The sequence below is a fragment of the Nuphar pumila genome, chromosome 5, assembly GCF_984573655.1.
Source record: "Nuphar pumila chromosome 5, dmNupPumi1.hap1.1, whole genome shotgun sequence".
Taxonomy (NCBI): domain Eukaryota; kingdom Viridiplantae; phylum Streptophyta; class Magnoliopsida; order Nymphaeales; family Nymphaeaceae; genus Nuphar; species Nuphar pumila.
In genome coordinates, this window is record NC_143253.1 from 109,095,067 (window position 1) to 109,112,503 (window position 17,437).

Consider the following 17,437-nt stretch of genomic DNA (forward strand, 5'->3'; position numbering starts at 1 on the left):
AAAAATATAAGGGATTCTGGGTATACCTGAAAGGGTATATGTTACTGATTTCCTACGATACTGGGTATACCTGAGAACAGTATATGTTACTGGTTTCCCAGGGCTCTGGGTACACCTGAAAGATGGTGTATAATACTGGACCCATGGTCTACCTTGGAGATGGTAGGTGGTACAAGCTTCGTGGACATTCTTGTTTTTGTGAGAGCTAGGCGTCTCACCCGGTCCCCAGTCCTTGGAGTTAGGGGGGCAGGACTACCAATGTGTTATAGGTGGTAGATCCAAGTCTTCTGCATAAGTTACAGGGTGCATCCTAATTCTAGTTCTAGCCTTTGGGGAGTACTCTCTCGGTCGTGAACCGTCCCCTTTGGATATCCGTACGGCTAGTCACACGGGTTATAAAATAATAAACCCCTGTGTGGTCTTGCTCCGCTACGATGTCGAATGTGTGTGCGTACCCACAGGGTAATTAACAAGATGAAACATAAAGTTAGTGCATTAAGAAAGATCTTCAAGTAGTTGCATATTGCTCGATGTTGAAATGGTTGGAGTAAGTTGTGACTCGTGTATTGCATGATTCAAATCGATTTTCCGTTACTTGAAAATTGTGATAACTTATGAACGATCTGTTTGGTGTTTGTGCTTTATGCACACCTTACATGAAATGCTTTAGTTAGGTCAGGTGTACATGCACATTAGTTCCAAAGTTGTTATTACTTATATGAATATGGTTTATGCATATGATGGATCATGCTTTGATGTTGATGGAACATATCATGAAATGCTTAATTTTAGTGACCTGTACATTTATCAATTGTTAAATGGTTATTAGTTCTATCTAAACATGTTGCGCATATACTTGTACACATGACACTGTGCACATTCATATGCATATTATGCTTCTTACTCAGACGTGCTAGTCTGACTCCTTCTGGATTAATATTTTTTTAGGAAACAGAATGGCGAGCAATTGCGGTCGTCGCTGCGGACAATGCCATGTGACCATATCTTCTTCGGATGTCCTGAGGCATTCTGACTTGTAACAATTCATTAAGTTGTAAATTAAAACTTGTGGTATATCAATGCAAGAGTTTATTTTACTTAATGCTTGGGGTTTGTGCTATTACTTATAACCCACCCAAATAATTTGACTATGGATTTAATAAAGTTTTTCTGCTGTTGTTTAGAAAAAAAATTATTCCAAAATTTTCAAGTTAAATATTTGGGGTGTTACAATTATGGTATCAGAGCAGGACAAGATGATATGGTTCATGGCTCTTCCAGCGACCCTGCAAGAGCTCTGTAAGTATATAATATTTGAATTATGTTTTTTATTGTTAAAAATTTTGATTTATTGTGTGATAAGCGAGAACATAGATATATTGCTAGGAACATCATTCAATATGTGTTTTGATCAAGATGAGCGGGAGACGTACGTTGTGTTGTTGTTCGAGTAGATGGATTCAGAAATGGATTTTTATATATATCCTAAATATGAATCTACATACTCTAAATAAGACACTAGGTGCAAATTTCAACTTGTTTTGAAGTTTTTATTTGGAATAACACGCATACAGCGGTCCCTTGTATAATGAAAAGAATATCACATGAATGGGCATTATAAGATTTTTCATAAGGCATAAATGATAACATTAATTATTAAAAAGAGACAGACTTCGCTTTTCATAGTATTATATCTAATGATGAAAATGATAATAATATATAATAAAGACCATAGATTGGATCTTTGAAATTTCCTCAGAGATTTTCATTTGATAACATACGAGAAAAAAAAAAGATTTTAAAATCCAAGAAAGATACTCCAGTCTAGCTGCTTAGTTCTTGTAACGAATTTCGCAGACGAAATTCCTTTTAGGGGGAAAGGATGTAAAACCCGTAAAATTTCAATAATTATCAGAATAAATAAATGTTATAATTCTTGGAAATGGATACGATAAAATGATATAGAGTCAATACAAATGGATCAAACGGATCCAGTAATTGGATTCAAATAAAATATATGAATTTGGATCTCGGATGGAGTCAGAACCCTCTTAAAATTTAGTTTCACATTTTCAATTTCAACTAAATTCGCAAAGCACTTTTCTAAAGTTTCATCTCCTGCGAATATCGCCCTCGTTATGACCATATCCGATTGATATACGCTTTCTAAAAATTTATATAAAATAACAAGGTTTTTTCCTTGTTTGGGTCCCAAATTTGAGGATTTACTAGTCTTATGTATTATGACTTTGATTTATAATTTTCGGGACTTGATTCCTCATAAACAATACTCAAGCCACTTTGTACATCTTACTTACGCGATTTCGAACATCGCTCATTATTGAAATAATTTTATTCGCAAAGAAGTGCTACCAAGTAAGAGTTGGCGCACTAGTATGGTTGGTTGCCTCAGCAGGAAGAGAACGTGAGTCAAATCCCCGTGTATGCTAGAAATTTTGTTAAAAACCGTTATTTTGTAAATTGCATCAAAAGAGGATAAAAGGATTACGATTGCAAGAGTATGCAACAAAACAGGAAGTGGTGCACTGGTGGGGCTCGTTACCCCTTAGGGAAGAGAACCCATGTTCAAATCCCCCTATGAGCCGTTATCTTTTTATTAAAGACAATTTTTGTAAAAAGAATTCAAATTGTGTAATAACTCCTCCATTAAAAAGACCTTAATGGGGGAGGTCTCAAAACAAAGAAAATAATGAGCCACCCAAATTTCAAAATTTGGGTGGCAAGTTTCAAGACCTTAATTAAGGAGGTCGGTTACTAAGAGAAAAAGAAATAAATACCTAAGACGTCCTTTTTGAAAAAAATGTACCAAACGTCTAAAAGGGGTTAAATAAAATTTCATTGCAAAGCTATGCATCGAAATTGTGTATGGCACACTGGTGGGGCTCGTTGCCCCTTACGGAAGAGGACCCCAGTTCGAAGACCTTGTGCGCCAGGGAGCCTTTTTGCTAAAAACAACTTCAAAAAAAAAATTGTGCCTTTTGAAATTCAAAATGATTTGGAAACCTCCTCATTTAAGAAGGGTTTAAAAAAGGAAACGCTGGACCATTAAATGGGACGGCTGGGCAGTTTCCAAAAGAGGAAACCCAACTGTTTTCCCCTTTAAACCGAAAACAAAGAGAGGTTTACAAAAAAACGAGTTTCATGGAGACCCTTTCCCGTTCTCTCTCACCTTTCTCCTCTAAACTGTGTGATCATCTTCCTGTATCCCTCTTTCACGTCTTCCACATTCCATCCATGGCCATCACCATCTTTCTATCTCGGCTTCTTATTGACGTTGAACCAAACGATGAAAGGAGACGTGTGGAGCAAGAGGAATCCCTCTCACAAAACTCCTTTGGTCTTCAACAAGGTAAGGGTATTGTTTCCTGTGTATGTGCGCAGTACCATAGGGAACATATATGGGTTGGTATGGCTAATCGAGTATATGTATTTCAATGCATATACTTAATCCAGGCAGCCATGAAAAAAAAATACAAAATCAATATACGTACATGATAGAGGAAACAACAAATTTACACATATGGTTAAATCTATGTAATAGCATGAATCTTGACATATTTCATTTTTGTCATTCTAGCAATCTAGATAACGTCTTGATTCAGTTTGGTTCTTTGGACTGTGCACATGAACACCTTCAAGATTTTCCCATGGTAGAATACATATACTGGAGTGAAGACCCACCCATTTCCAAACATACTGCATGCTTGACGGTCCTTGAAATAGTCTAGTCCACATACGGTTCATATAAAAAAAATTGTGGTTAGTTTTGAGTCACATGAAATGTTTTATGAAATCACTAGAATGAAGTAAAAACCTTAGTAAAGGTCCTTAAACTAAACTTAAGAATGCATGAGGCAGAGATTTAAGTTGCCCATATCTCATATACATATACTATTAAGACCATTTCAGCATATAGGTAACAAAACAAAGAAACATTATAATTTCTGAACATATAGCTAATTTATATGAGGTAATATGAAGTTGAAAATATGTATTCACATACGTCATGTTTTCAAATTCCGAAGTAACGGTCCCATCCCTAACTGTTCGTAAATGTACTCCTACTCACGTTTCACTGTTAATTAAGAAGGGCCACAGGTGCAGATCGATGGTGAACATCAGCGTGTGCCCTGTCAAGGTAAGTGAAAGGGATGTTGGAATCACATTCTAGCCATTTCACATGCCTAGACCACACTGTAGCCTGCAGGAGATCGTTATGAGGATGATTGTTGTCATCAAGAATCATTGACACTCGTGGGTCATGGGGTGCAGATTCATGTTGGGCAGCAACCTGCTGTGAATTTCTTGACAGCACTTACAAATCCATTATGGATATGAATCTGCCAGGAAATTCTTGGTGACCTGTACCTAACTGTGAGTATATTTCTACTTAGGTCCATGGGTTAAAAATGTACATTAGTATGCAATAGCTGGTGTGTTCTTACTCTTTTTGCAAGTTAAATTCTTAAACTTCTAAATACACGTAATGTTAGCCTTAAGTGATTTCTTTCATGAATTGGACGTTTTAGGTTCAAACCCAATGGTACATAGTTGACGAGAAAGAGAGTTGACAAAGTTTATCTCTTTGCGGTGGAGATGTTGGTGAGTACCGCCTTACGGTGGCTGCCCTTGAAGCCATGCCAGATACGTTTCTTTGTGTACAGATTGACTATGGGTATGGGGCTGCCATCAAGTTCATGACCCTAACCCGTCAGCATAGGCCAAGTGGCTAGGGATACAAATCCGTGATTGACAGCCGCACTGCCCCATAGGCAAATTTGTCTAGTATATTCGAACAAAATATTGAAACCACTATAGTCACACAACCTACATAAGCTGCGTTTGAACCGGAAGATGCCCTGTTTAATAACTTACGTTATCCATTTAATAGACATACTGAGTCTATGCAAAACCACACCCGATTACTACTTAAGGTCATGGATCAAGAACCATACTATGAAATGTCGGTTTCTGTAGTGGTATATGCAAAAATCTAGAAGAGTCATGCCCCAATCATTTCACATGTGGATGTCCTACTTCCACATGTGCGACTCCACTATGAGCTTAACTTTATCATAAAAAGAAATAGAAAAAGAAAAAATTATGGTGTAGTATATGTGAATCCACTATAACCATGCAATTGGCATTGAATATATATAACGATCATGTGGCAGCATATGAAAATCCAGTTTAGATATAAATCTGCACTTGAAATCATGCCAGTCTTAGTGAAGCATGAGGAGATATGCGATGAACAACAAACTACAAGTTGTATTCTTATGACCATGTCACAACATTTTTAAAAAATACTATGAACTTGAAGATACTATTCGCTTATGATATATGTGTACCTCTGAAAGTCACCATTATATGTATTTGCTTAAGAAGGTTACGTATTAGTGAATGTGGCAATGAATGAGATTTCAACGATGTTTTCTTATCATATAATGGTTTGTAAGTGGCATGTTGTAAATGCATATGTTTGTAATAATTGCTCAATTAAGGAAATCTACAGTGGTATGGTGGTACAATATGGAAACTATGCATACAAAACTCTTGTAGTGCCATGTGGGCACTTATGATATAATTTGGTTTTATGGTAATTGCATACAAACGATTATTTCCATGTCTAGTGTCAATTTGTATATGCTTGTTTACAAAAGCTAGCTAAATAAAAGGCATTTGACATGCCATGATTAGGTGAAAGTTTAAAACTGAGCTTACAGCTTCGCAGAAAGCTAAAAGTGCCTTACGAGCACCTATGAAATTTTAAAGCTTGGTTATGCCATATTGCAGCACTATCAGTGGGGTACGATATGTATACCCTAGCACAAAAACAAAAGCTAAGAGAATGTATATACAAGTACTTGGTTCAGGTTCGCACCGAAACGACAAAAAGCTGTATTAGTGCCTATTACACACTAAGTAAAGAAATGTGCATACATTGAGATCTCACTGAGTATGGGTTGGGATTTTGAAAATCCCTTGTGGTGCAATGACTCGCACCGAGAAATAAACAAAATATGAAATATGTATATAATGTAAGTGTGGAATACTGGGTATACCTGAAAGATGGGATATGTTACTGGTTTTCCAGGGTTCGGGGTACATCTGAAAGACGATGTGTGTTACTAGACCCAATCAAACAAAAATGAAAATATATGCATACAAAAAAAAATATAAGGGATTATGGGTATACCTGAAAGGGTATATGTTACTGGTTTCCTGGGCTACTGGGTATACCTGACAACAGTATATGTTACTGGTTTCCCAAAGCTCTGGGTACACCTGAAAGATGGTGTATGTTACTGGACCCATGGTCTACCTTGGAGACGGTAGGTGGTACAAGCTTCGTGGATATTCTTGTTTTTGTGAGAGTCAGGCGTCTCACCCGGTCCCCAGTCCTCGAAGTTAGGGTGTCAGGACTACCAATGTGTCCTAGGTGGTGGATTCAAGTCTTCTGCAAAAGTTACAGCGTGCATCTTAATTCTAGTTTTAGCCTTTGGGGAGTACTCTCTCGGTCGTGAACCGTCCCCTTTGGATATCCATACGGCTAGCCACACGGGTTATAAAATAATAGACCCTCGTGTGGTCTCGGTCCGCTATGATGTCGAATGCCTGTGTGTACCTACAGGGTAATTAACAAGATGAAACATAAAGTTAGTGCATTAAGAAAGATCTTCAAGTAGTTGCATATTGCTCAATGTTGAAATGGATGGAGTAAGTTGTAACTCGTGTAGAGCATGATTCAAATCCGTTTTCCTTTACTTCAAATTTGTGATAACTTATGAATGATGTGTTTGGTGTTTGTGCTTTATGCACACCTTACATGAAATGCTTTAGTTAGGTCGGGTGTACATGCACATTAGTTCCAAAGTTGTTATTACTTATATGAATATGGTTTTTGCATATGATGGATCATGCTTTGATGTTCATGGAACATATCATGAAATGCTTAACTTTAGTGACCTGTACATTTATCAATTGTTAAATGGTTATTAGTTCTATCTAAACATGTTGCGCATATACTTGTACACATGACACTGTGCACATTCATATGCATATTATGCTTCTTACTCAGACGTGCTAGTCTGACTCCTTCTGGATTAATATTTTTTCAGGAAACAGAATGGCGAGCAATTGCGGTCGTCGCTGCGGACAATGCCATGTGACCATATCTTCTTCGGATGTCCTGAGGCATTCTGACTTGTAACAATTCATTAAGTTGTAAATTAAAACTTGTGGTATATCAATGCAAGAGTTTATTTTACTTAATGCTTGGGGTTTGTGCTATTACTTATAACCCACCCAAATAATTTGACTATGGATTTAATAAAGTTTTTCTGCTGTTGTTTAGAAAAAAAATTTATTCCAAATTTTTCAAGTTAAATATTTGGGGTGTTACAATTATGGTATCAGAGCAAGACAAGATGATATGGTTCATGGCTCTTCCAGCGACCCTGCAAGAGCTCTGTAAGTATATAATATTTGAATTATGTTTTTTATTCTTAAAAATTTTGATTTATTGTGTGATAAGCGAGAACATAGATATATTGCTAGGAACATCATTCAATATGTGTTTTGATCAAGATGAGTGGGAGACGTATGTTGTGTTGTTGTTCGAGTAGATGGATTCAGAAATGGATTTTTATATATATATCCTAAATATGAATCTACATACTCTAAATAAGACACTAGGTGCAAATTTCAACTTGTTTTGAAGTTTTTATTTGGAATAACAAGCATACAGCGGTGCCTTGTATAATGAAAAGAATATCACATGAATGGGCATTATAAGATTTTTCATAAGGCATAAATGAGAACATTAATTATTAAAAAGAGACAGACTTCACTTTTCATAGTATTATAACTAACGATGAAAATGATAATAATATATAATAAAGACCATAGATTGGATCTTTGAAAATTCCTCAGAGATTTTCATTTGATAACATACGAGAAAAAAAAAACATTTTAAAATCCAAGAAAGATACTCCAGTCTAGCTGCTTAGTTCTTGTAACGAATTTCGCAGACGAAATTCCTTTTAGGGGGAAAGGATGTAAAACCCGTAAAATTTCAATAATTATCAAAATAAATAAATGTTATAATTCTTGGAAATGGATACGATAAAATGATATAGAGTCAATACAAATGGATCAAACGGATCCAGTAATTGGATTCAAATAAAATATATGAATTTGGATCTCGGATAGAGTCAAAACCCACTTAAAATTCAGTTTCACATTTTCAATTTCAACTAAATTCGCAAAGTAATTTTCTAAAGTTTCATCTCCTGCGAATATCACCCTCGTTATGACCATATCCGCTTGATATACGCTTTCCAATAATTCATATAAAATAACAAGGTTTTTTCCTTGTTTGGGTCCCAAATTTGAGGATTTACTAGTCATATGTTTATAACTTTGATTTATAATTCTCAGGACTTGATTTTTCATAAATAGTACTCACGCCACTTTGTACGTCTTACTTACGCGATTTCGAACATGGCTCCTTTTTTAAGTAATTTTAGTTGCAAAGAAGTGCAACCAAGTAAGAGTTGGCGCACTGGTGTGATTGGTTGCCTCAGCAGGAAGAGAACGTGAGTCAAATCCCCGTGTATGCTAGAAATTTTGTTAAAAACCGTTATTTTGTAAATTGCATCAAAAGAGGATAAAAGGATTACGATTGCAAGAGTATGCAACAAAACAGGAAGTGGTGCACTGGTGGGGCTCGTTACCCCTTAGGGAAGAGAACCCATGTTCAAATCCCCCTATGAGCCGTTATCTTTTTATTAAAGACAATTTTTGTAAAAAGAATTCAAATTGTGTAATAACTCCTCCATTAAAAAGACCTTAATGGGGGAGGTCTCAAAACAAAGAAAATAATGAGCCACCCAAATTTCAAAATTTGGGTGGCAAGTTTCAAGACCTTAATTAAGGAGGTCGGTTACTAAGAGAAAAAGAAATAATAACCTAAGACGTCCTTTTTGAAAAAAATGTACCAAACGTCTAAAAGGGGTTAAATAAAATTTCGTTGCAAAGCTATGCAACGAAATTGTGTATGGCACACTGGTGGAGCTCGTTACCCCTTACAGAAGAGGACCCCAGTTCGAATCTCTTGTACGCTAGGGAGCCTTTTTACTAAAAACGACTTTGAAAAAAAAATTGTGCCTTTTAAAATTCAAAATGATTTGAAAACCTCCTCATTTAAGAAGGATTTAAATCAGGAAACCCTAGACCATCAAAGGGGATGGCTGGGCAATTTCCAAAACAGGAAACACAACTATTTTCCCCTTTAAACTGAAAAAAATAGAGGTTTACAAAAAAGTCCACCAAACTGTGCACATCAACACCTTCAAGATTTTGCCATGGTAGAATATATATACTGGAGTGAAGACCCACCCATTTCCAAAAATACTGCATGCTTGACGGTCCTTGAAATAGTCTAGTCCACATACGGTTCATATAAAAAAAAAATTGTGGTTACTTTTGAGTCAAGTGAAATGTTTTATGAAATCAATAGAATGAAGTAAAAACCTTAGTAAAGGTCCTTAAACTAAACTTAAGAATGCATGAGGCAGAGATTTAAGTTGCCCATATCTCATATACATATACTATTAAGACTCTTTCAGCATATAGGTAACAAAACAAAGAAACATTATATTTTCTAAACATATAGCTAATTTATATGAGGTAATATGAAGTTGAAAATATGTATTCACATACGTCATGTTTTCAAAATCCAAAGTAACGGTCCCATCCCTAACTGTTCGTAAATGTACTCCTGCTCACGTTTCACTGTTAACTAAGAAGGGCCACAGGTGCAGATCTATGGTGAACATCAGCGTGTGCCCTATCATGGTAAGTGAAAGGGATGTTGGAATCACATTCTAGCCATTTCACATGCCTAGACCACACTGTAGCCTGCAGGAGATAGTTATGAGGATGATTGTTGTCGTCAAGAATCATTGACACTCGTGGGTCATGGGGTGCAGATTCATGTTGGGCAACAACCTGCTGTGAATTTCTTGACAGCACATACGAATCCGTTATGGATACGAATCTGCCAGGAAATTCTTGGTGACCTATACCTAACTGTGAGTATATTTCTACTTAGGTCCATGGGTTAAAAATGTACATCAGTAAGCAATAGCTGGTGTGTTCTTACTCTTTTTGCAAGTTAAATTCTTAAACTTATAAATACACGTGATGTTAGCCTTAAGTGATTTCTGTCATGAATTGGACGTTTTAGGTTCAAACCCAATGGTACATAGTTGACGAGAAAGAGAGCTGACAAAGTTCATCTCTTTGCGGTGGAGATGTTGGTGAGTACCGCCTTACGGTGGCTGCCCTTGAAGCCATGTCGGATATGTTGCCCTGTGTACAAATTGACTATGGGTATGGGGCTGCCATCGAGTTCATGACCCTAACCTGTCAGCATAGGCCAAGTGGCTAGGGATACGAATCCGTGATTGACAGCCACACTGCCCCATAGGCAAATTTGTCTAGTATATTCGAACAAAATATTGAAACCACTATAGTCACACAACCTACATAAGTTGCGTTTGAACCGGAAGATGCCCTATTTAACAACCTACGTTAGCCACTTAATAGGCATACTGAGTCTATGCAAACCCACACCCGGTTACTACTTAAGGTCATGGATCAAGCACCATACTATGAAATGTCGGTTTCTGTAGTGGTATATGCAAAAATCTAGAAGAGTCATGCCCCCAATCATTTCACATGTGGATGTCCTACTTTCACATGTGCGACTCCACTATGAACTTAACCTTATCATAAAAAGAAAAAGAAAAAGAAAAAATTATGGTGTAGTATATGTGAATCCACTATAACCATGCAATTGGCATTGAATATATATAACGGTCATGTGACAGCATATGAAAATCCAGTTTAGATATAAATCTGCCCTTGAAATCATGACAGTCTTAGTGAAGCATGAGGAGATATGCGATAAACAACAAACTACTAGTTGTATTCTTATGACCATGTCGCAACGTTTGTAAAAAATACTATGAACTTGAAGATACAATTCGCTTATGATATATGTGTACCTCTGAAAGTCACCATTATGCATATTTGCTTAAGAAGGTTAAGTATTAGTGAATGTGGCAATAAATGAGATTTCAACGATGTTTTCTTATCATATAATGGTTTGTATGTGGCATGTTGTAAATGCATATATTTGTTATAATTGCTCAATTAAGGAAATCTACAGTGGTATGGTGGTACAATATGGAAACTATGCATACAAAACTCTTGTAGTGTCATGTGGGCACTTATGATATAATTTGGTTTTATGGTAATTGCATACAAACGATTATTTCCATGTCCAGTGTCAATTTGTATATGCTTGTTTACAAAAGCTAGCTAAATAAATGGCATTTGACATGCCATGATTAGTTGAAAGTTTAAAACTGAGCTTACAGCTTCGCAGAAAGCTAAAAGTGCCCTACGATCACCTATGAAATTTTAAAGTTGGGTTATGCCATATTGCAGCACCATCAGTGGGGTACCATATGTATACTCTAGCACAAAAACAAAAGCTAAGAGACTGTATATACAAGTACTTGGTTCAGGTTCGCACTGAAACGACGAAAAGTTGTATTAGTGTCTATTGCACACTAAGTTAAGAAATGTGCATACATTGAGATCACCCCGAGTATGGGTTGGGATTTTGAAAATACCTTGTGGTGCAATGACTCGCACCGAGAAATAAACAAAATATGAAATATGCATATAATATAAGTGTGGAATACTGGGTATACCTGAAAGATGGGATATGTTACTGGTTTTTCAGGGTTCGGGGTACATCTGAAAGACGATGTGTGTTACTTGACCCAATCAAACAAAAATGAAAATATATGCATACAAAAAAAATATAAGGGATTCTGGGTATACCTGAAAGGGTATATGTTACTGGTTTCCCGGGATACTGGGTATACCTGACAACAATATATGTTACTGGTTTCCCAGGGCTTTGGGTACACCTGAAAGATGGTGTATGTTACTGGACCCATGGTCTACCTTGAAGATGGTAGGTGGTATAAGCTTCATGGACATTCTTGTTTTTGTGAGAGCTAGGCGTCTGACCCGGTCCCCAGTCCTCGAAGTTAGGGGGTCAGGGCCACCAATGTGTTCTAGGTGGTAGATCTAAGTCTTCTGCAGAAATTACACGGTGCATCCTAATTCTAGTTCTAGCCTTTGCGGAGTACTCTCTCGGTTGTGAACCGTTCCCTTTGGATATCCGTACGACTAGTCACATGGGTTATAAAATAATAGACCCTCGTGTGGTCTCGGTCCGCTACGATGTCGAATGCCTGTGCGTACCCACAGGGTAATTAACAAGATGAAACATAAAGTTAGTGCATTAAGAAAGATCTTCAAATAGTTGTATATTGCTCGATGTTGAAATGGTTGCAGTAAGTTGTGACTCGTGTAGAATATGATTCAAATCGGTTTTGCTTTACTTGAAAATTGTGATAACTTATAAACGATGTGTTTGGTGTTTGTGCTTTATGCACACTTTACATGAAATGCTTTAGTTAGGTCAGGTGTACATGCACATTAGTTCCAAAGTTGTGATTACTTATATGAATATGGTTTATGCATATGATGGATAGTGTTTTGATGTTGATGGAACATATCATGCAATGCTTAACTTTAGTGACCTGTACACTTATCAATTGTTAAATGGTTATTAGTTCTATCTAAACATGTTGCGCATATACTTGTACACATGACACTGTGCACATTCATATGAATATTATGCTTCTTACTCTGACGCGGTAGTCTGACTCCTTCTGGATTAATATTTTTTCAAGAAACAGAATGGCGAGCAATTGCAGTCTTCGCTGCAGACAGTGCCATGTGACCATATCTTCTACGGATGTCCTAAGGAATTTTGACTTGTAACAATTCATTAAGGTGTAAATTAAAACTTGTGGTATATCAATGCAAGAGTTTATTTTACTTAATGCTTGGAGTTTGTGCTATTACTTGTAACCCACCCAAATAATTTGACTATGGATTTAATAAAGTTTTTCTGCTGTTGTTTAGAAAAAAAAATTATTCCAAAATTTTCAAGTTAAATATTTGGGGCGTTACAATTATGGTATCAGAGCAGGACAAGATGATATGGTTCATGGCTCTTCCAGCGACCCTGCAAGAGCTCTGTAAGTATATAATATTTGAATTATGTTTTTTATTCTTAAAAATTTTGATTTATTGTGTGATAAGCGAGAACATAGATATATTGCTAGGAACATCATTCAATATGTGTTTTGATCAAGATGAGCGGCAGACGTACGTTGTGTTGTTGTTCGAGTAGATGGATTCAGAAATGGATTTTTATATATATATATCCTAAATATGAATCTACATACTCTAAATAAGACACTAGGTAAAAATTTCAACTTGTTTTGAAGTTTTTATTTGGAATAACACGCATACAGCGGTCCCTTGTATAATGAAAAGAATATCACATGAATGGGCATTATAAGATTTTTCATAAGGCATAAATGATAACATTAATTATTAAAAAGAGACAAACTTCGCTTTTCATAGTATTATAACTAATGATGAAAATGATAATAATATATAATAAAGACCATAGATTGGATCTTTGAAATTTCCTCAGAGATTTTCATTTGATAACATACGAGAAAAAAAAAGATTTTAAAATCCAAGAAAGATACTCCAGTCTAGCTGCTTAGTTCTTGTAACGAATTTCGCAGACGAAATTCCTTTTAGGGGGAAAGGATGTAAAACCCGTAAAATTTCACTAATTATCAGAATAAATAAATGTTATAATTCTTGGAAATGGATACGATAAAATGATATAGAGTCAATACAAATGGATCAAACGGATCCAGTAATTGGATTCAAATAAAATATATGAATTTGGATCTCGGATGGAGTCAGAACCCACTTAAAATTCAGTTTCACATTTTCAATTTCAACTAAATTCGCAAAGCACTTTTCTAAAGTTTCATCTCCTACGAATATCGCCCTCGTTATGACCATATCCGCTTGATATACGCTTTCCAATAATTCATATAAAATAACAAGGTTTTTTCCTTGTTTGGGTCCCAAATTTGAAGATTTACTAGTCATATGTATTATGACTTTGATTTATAATTCTCGGGACTTGATTCTTCATAAATAGTACTCACGGCACTTTGTATGTCTTACTTACGCGATTTCGAACATCGCTCATTTTTTAAGTAATTTTAGTCACAAAGAAGTGCAACCAAGTAAGAGTTGGCGCACTGGTATGATTGGTTGCCTCAGCAGGAAGAGAACGTGAGTCGAATCCCTGTGTATGCTAGAAATTTTGTTAAAAACCGTTATTTTGTAAATTGCATCAAAAGAGGATAAAAGGATTACGATTGCATGAGTATGCAACGAAACAGGAAGTGGTGCACTGGTGGGGCTCGTTACCCCTTAGGGAAGAGAACCCATGTTCAAATCCTCCTATGAGCCGTAATCTTTTTATTAAAGACAATTTTTGTAAAAAGAATTCAAATTGTGTAATAACTCCTCCATTAAGAAGACCTTAATGGGGGAGGTCTCAAAACAAAGAAAATAATGAGCCACCCAAATTTCAAAATTTGGGTGAAGAGTTTCAAGACCTCAATTAAGGAGGTCGGTTACTAAGAGAAAAAATAAATAAATACCTAAGACGTCCTTTTTGAAAAAAAATCCACCAAACGTCTAAAAGTGGTTAAATAAAATTTCGTTGCAAAGCTATGCAACGAAATTGTGTATGGCACACTGGTGGGGCTCGTTACCCCTTACAGAAGAGGACCCTAGTTCGAATCCCTTGTACGCTAGGGAGCCTTTTTACTAAAAACGACTTTGAAAAAAAAATTGTGCCTTTTAAAATTCAAAATGATTTGGAAACCTCCTCATTTAAGAAGGGTTTAAATCAGGAAACCCTGGACCATCAAAGGGGACGGCTGGGCAGTTTCCAAAAGAGGAAACCCAACTATTTTCCCCTTTAAACTGAAACAGAGAGAGGTTTACAAAAAACTGAGTTTCATGGAGACCCTTTCTCTCTCACTTTTCTCCTCTCAACCGTGTGATCATCTTCCTTCATCCCTCTTTCACATCTTCCCCATTCCAGCCATGGCCATCACCATCTTTCTATCTCGGCTTCTTATTGACGCTGAACCAAACGACGAAAGGAGACGCGTGGAGCAAGAGGAATCCCTCTCACAAAACTACTTCGGTCTTCAACAAGGTAAGGGTATCATTTCTTGTGTATGTGCACAGTACCATGGGGAACATATATGGGTTGGTATGGCTATTCGAGTATATGTATTTCAATGCATATACTTAATCCAGAAAGCCATGAAAAAAAAATGCAAAATCTATATACGTACATGATAGAGGAAACAACAAATTTACACATATGGTTAAATCTGTGTAATAGCATGAATCTTGACATATTTCATTTTTGTCATTCTAGCAATCTAGATAATGTCTCGATTCAGTTTGGTTGTTTGGACTGTGCACATCAACACCTTCAAGATTTTCCCATGGTAGAATATATATACTGGAGTGAAGACCCACCCATTTCCAAACATACTACATGCTTGACGGTCCTTGAAATAGTCTAGTCCACATACGGTTCATATAAAAAAAAATTTGTGGTTACTTTTGAGTCAAGTGAAATGTTTATGAAATCACTAGAATGAAGTAAAAACCTTAGTAAAGGTCCTTAAACTAAACTTAAGAATGCATGAGGCAGAGATTTAAGTTGCCCATATCTTGTATACATATACTATTAAGACTGTTTCAGCATATAGGTAACAAAACAAAGAAACATTATATTTTCTAAACATATAGCTAATTTATATGAGGTAATATGAAGTTGAAAATATGTATTCACATACGTCATGTTTTCAAAATCCAAAGTAACGGTCCCATCCCTAACTGTTCGTAAATGTACTCCTGCTCATGTTTCACTGTTAACTAAGAAGGGCCACAAGTGCAGATCGATGGTGAACATCAGCGTGTGCCCTATCAAGGTAAGTGAAAGGGATGTTGGAATCACATTCTAGCCATTTCACATGCCTAGACCACATTGTAGTCTGCAGAAGATCGTTATGAGGATGATTGTTGTCGTCAAGAATCATTGACACTCGTGAGTCATGGGGTGCAGATTCATGTTGGGCAGCAACCTGCTGTGAATTTGTTGACAGCACATACGAATCCGTTATGGATACGAATCTGCCAGGAAATTCTTGGTGACCTGTACCTAACTGTGAGTATATTTCTACTTAGGTCCATGGGTTAAAAATGTACATCAGTATGCAATAGCTGGTGTGTTCTTACTCTTTTTGCGAGTTAAATTCTTAAACTTATAAATACACGTGATGTTAGCCTTAAGTGATTTCTGTCATGAATTGGACGTTTTAGGTTCAAACCCAATGGTACATAGTTGACGAGAAAGAGAGCTGACAAAGTTCATCTCTTTGCGGTGGAGATGTTGGTGAGTACCGCCTTACGGTGGCTGCCCTTGAAGCCATGTCGGATATGTTGCCCTGTGTACAGATTGACTATGGGTATGGGGCTGCCATCGAGTTCATGACCCTAACCCGTCAGCATAGGCCAAGTGGCTAGGGATACGAATCCGTGATTGACAGCCACACTGCCCCATAGGCAAATTTGTCTAGTATATTCGAACAGAATATTGAAACCACTATAGTAACACAACCTACATAAGCTGCGTTTGAACCAGAAGATGCCCTATTTAACAACTTACGTTAGCCACTTAATAGGCATACTGAGTCTATGCAAACCCACACCCGGTTACTACTTAAGGTCATGGATCAAGCACCATACTATGAAATGTCGGTTTCTGTAGTGGTATATGCAAAAATCTAGAAGAGTCATGCCCCCAATCATTTCACATGTGGATGTCCTACTTCCACATGTGCGACTCCACTATGAACTTAACCTTATCATAAAAAGAAAAAGAAAAAATTATGGTGTAGTATATGTGAATCCACTATAACCATGCAATTGGCATTGAATATATATAACGGTCATGTGGCAGCATATGAAAATCTAGTTTAGATATAAATCTTCCCTTGAAATCATGACAGTCTTAGTGAAGCATGAGGAGATATGCGATGAAGAACAAACTACTAGTTGTATTCTTATGACCATGTTGCAACGTTTGTAAAAAATACTATGAACTTGAAGATACTATTCGCTTATGATATATGTGTACCTCTGAAAGTCACCATTATGCGTATTTGCTTAAGAAGGTTACGTATTAGTGAATGTGGCAATGAATGAGATTTCAACGATGTTTTCTTATCATATAATGGTTTGTATGTGGGATGTTGTAAATGCATATGTTTGTTACAATTGCTCAATTAAG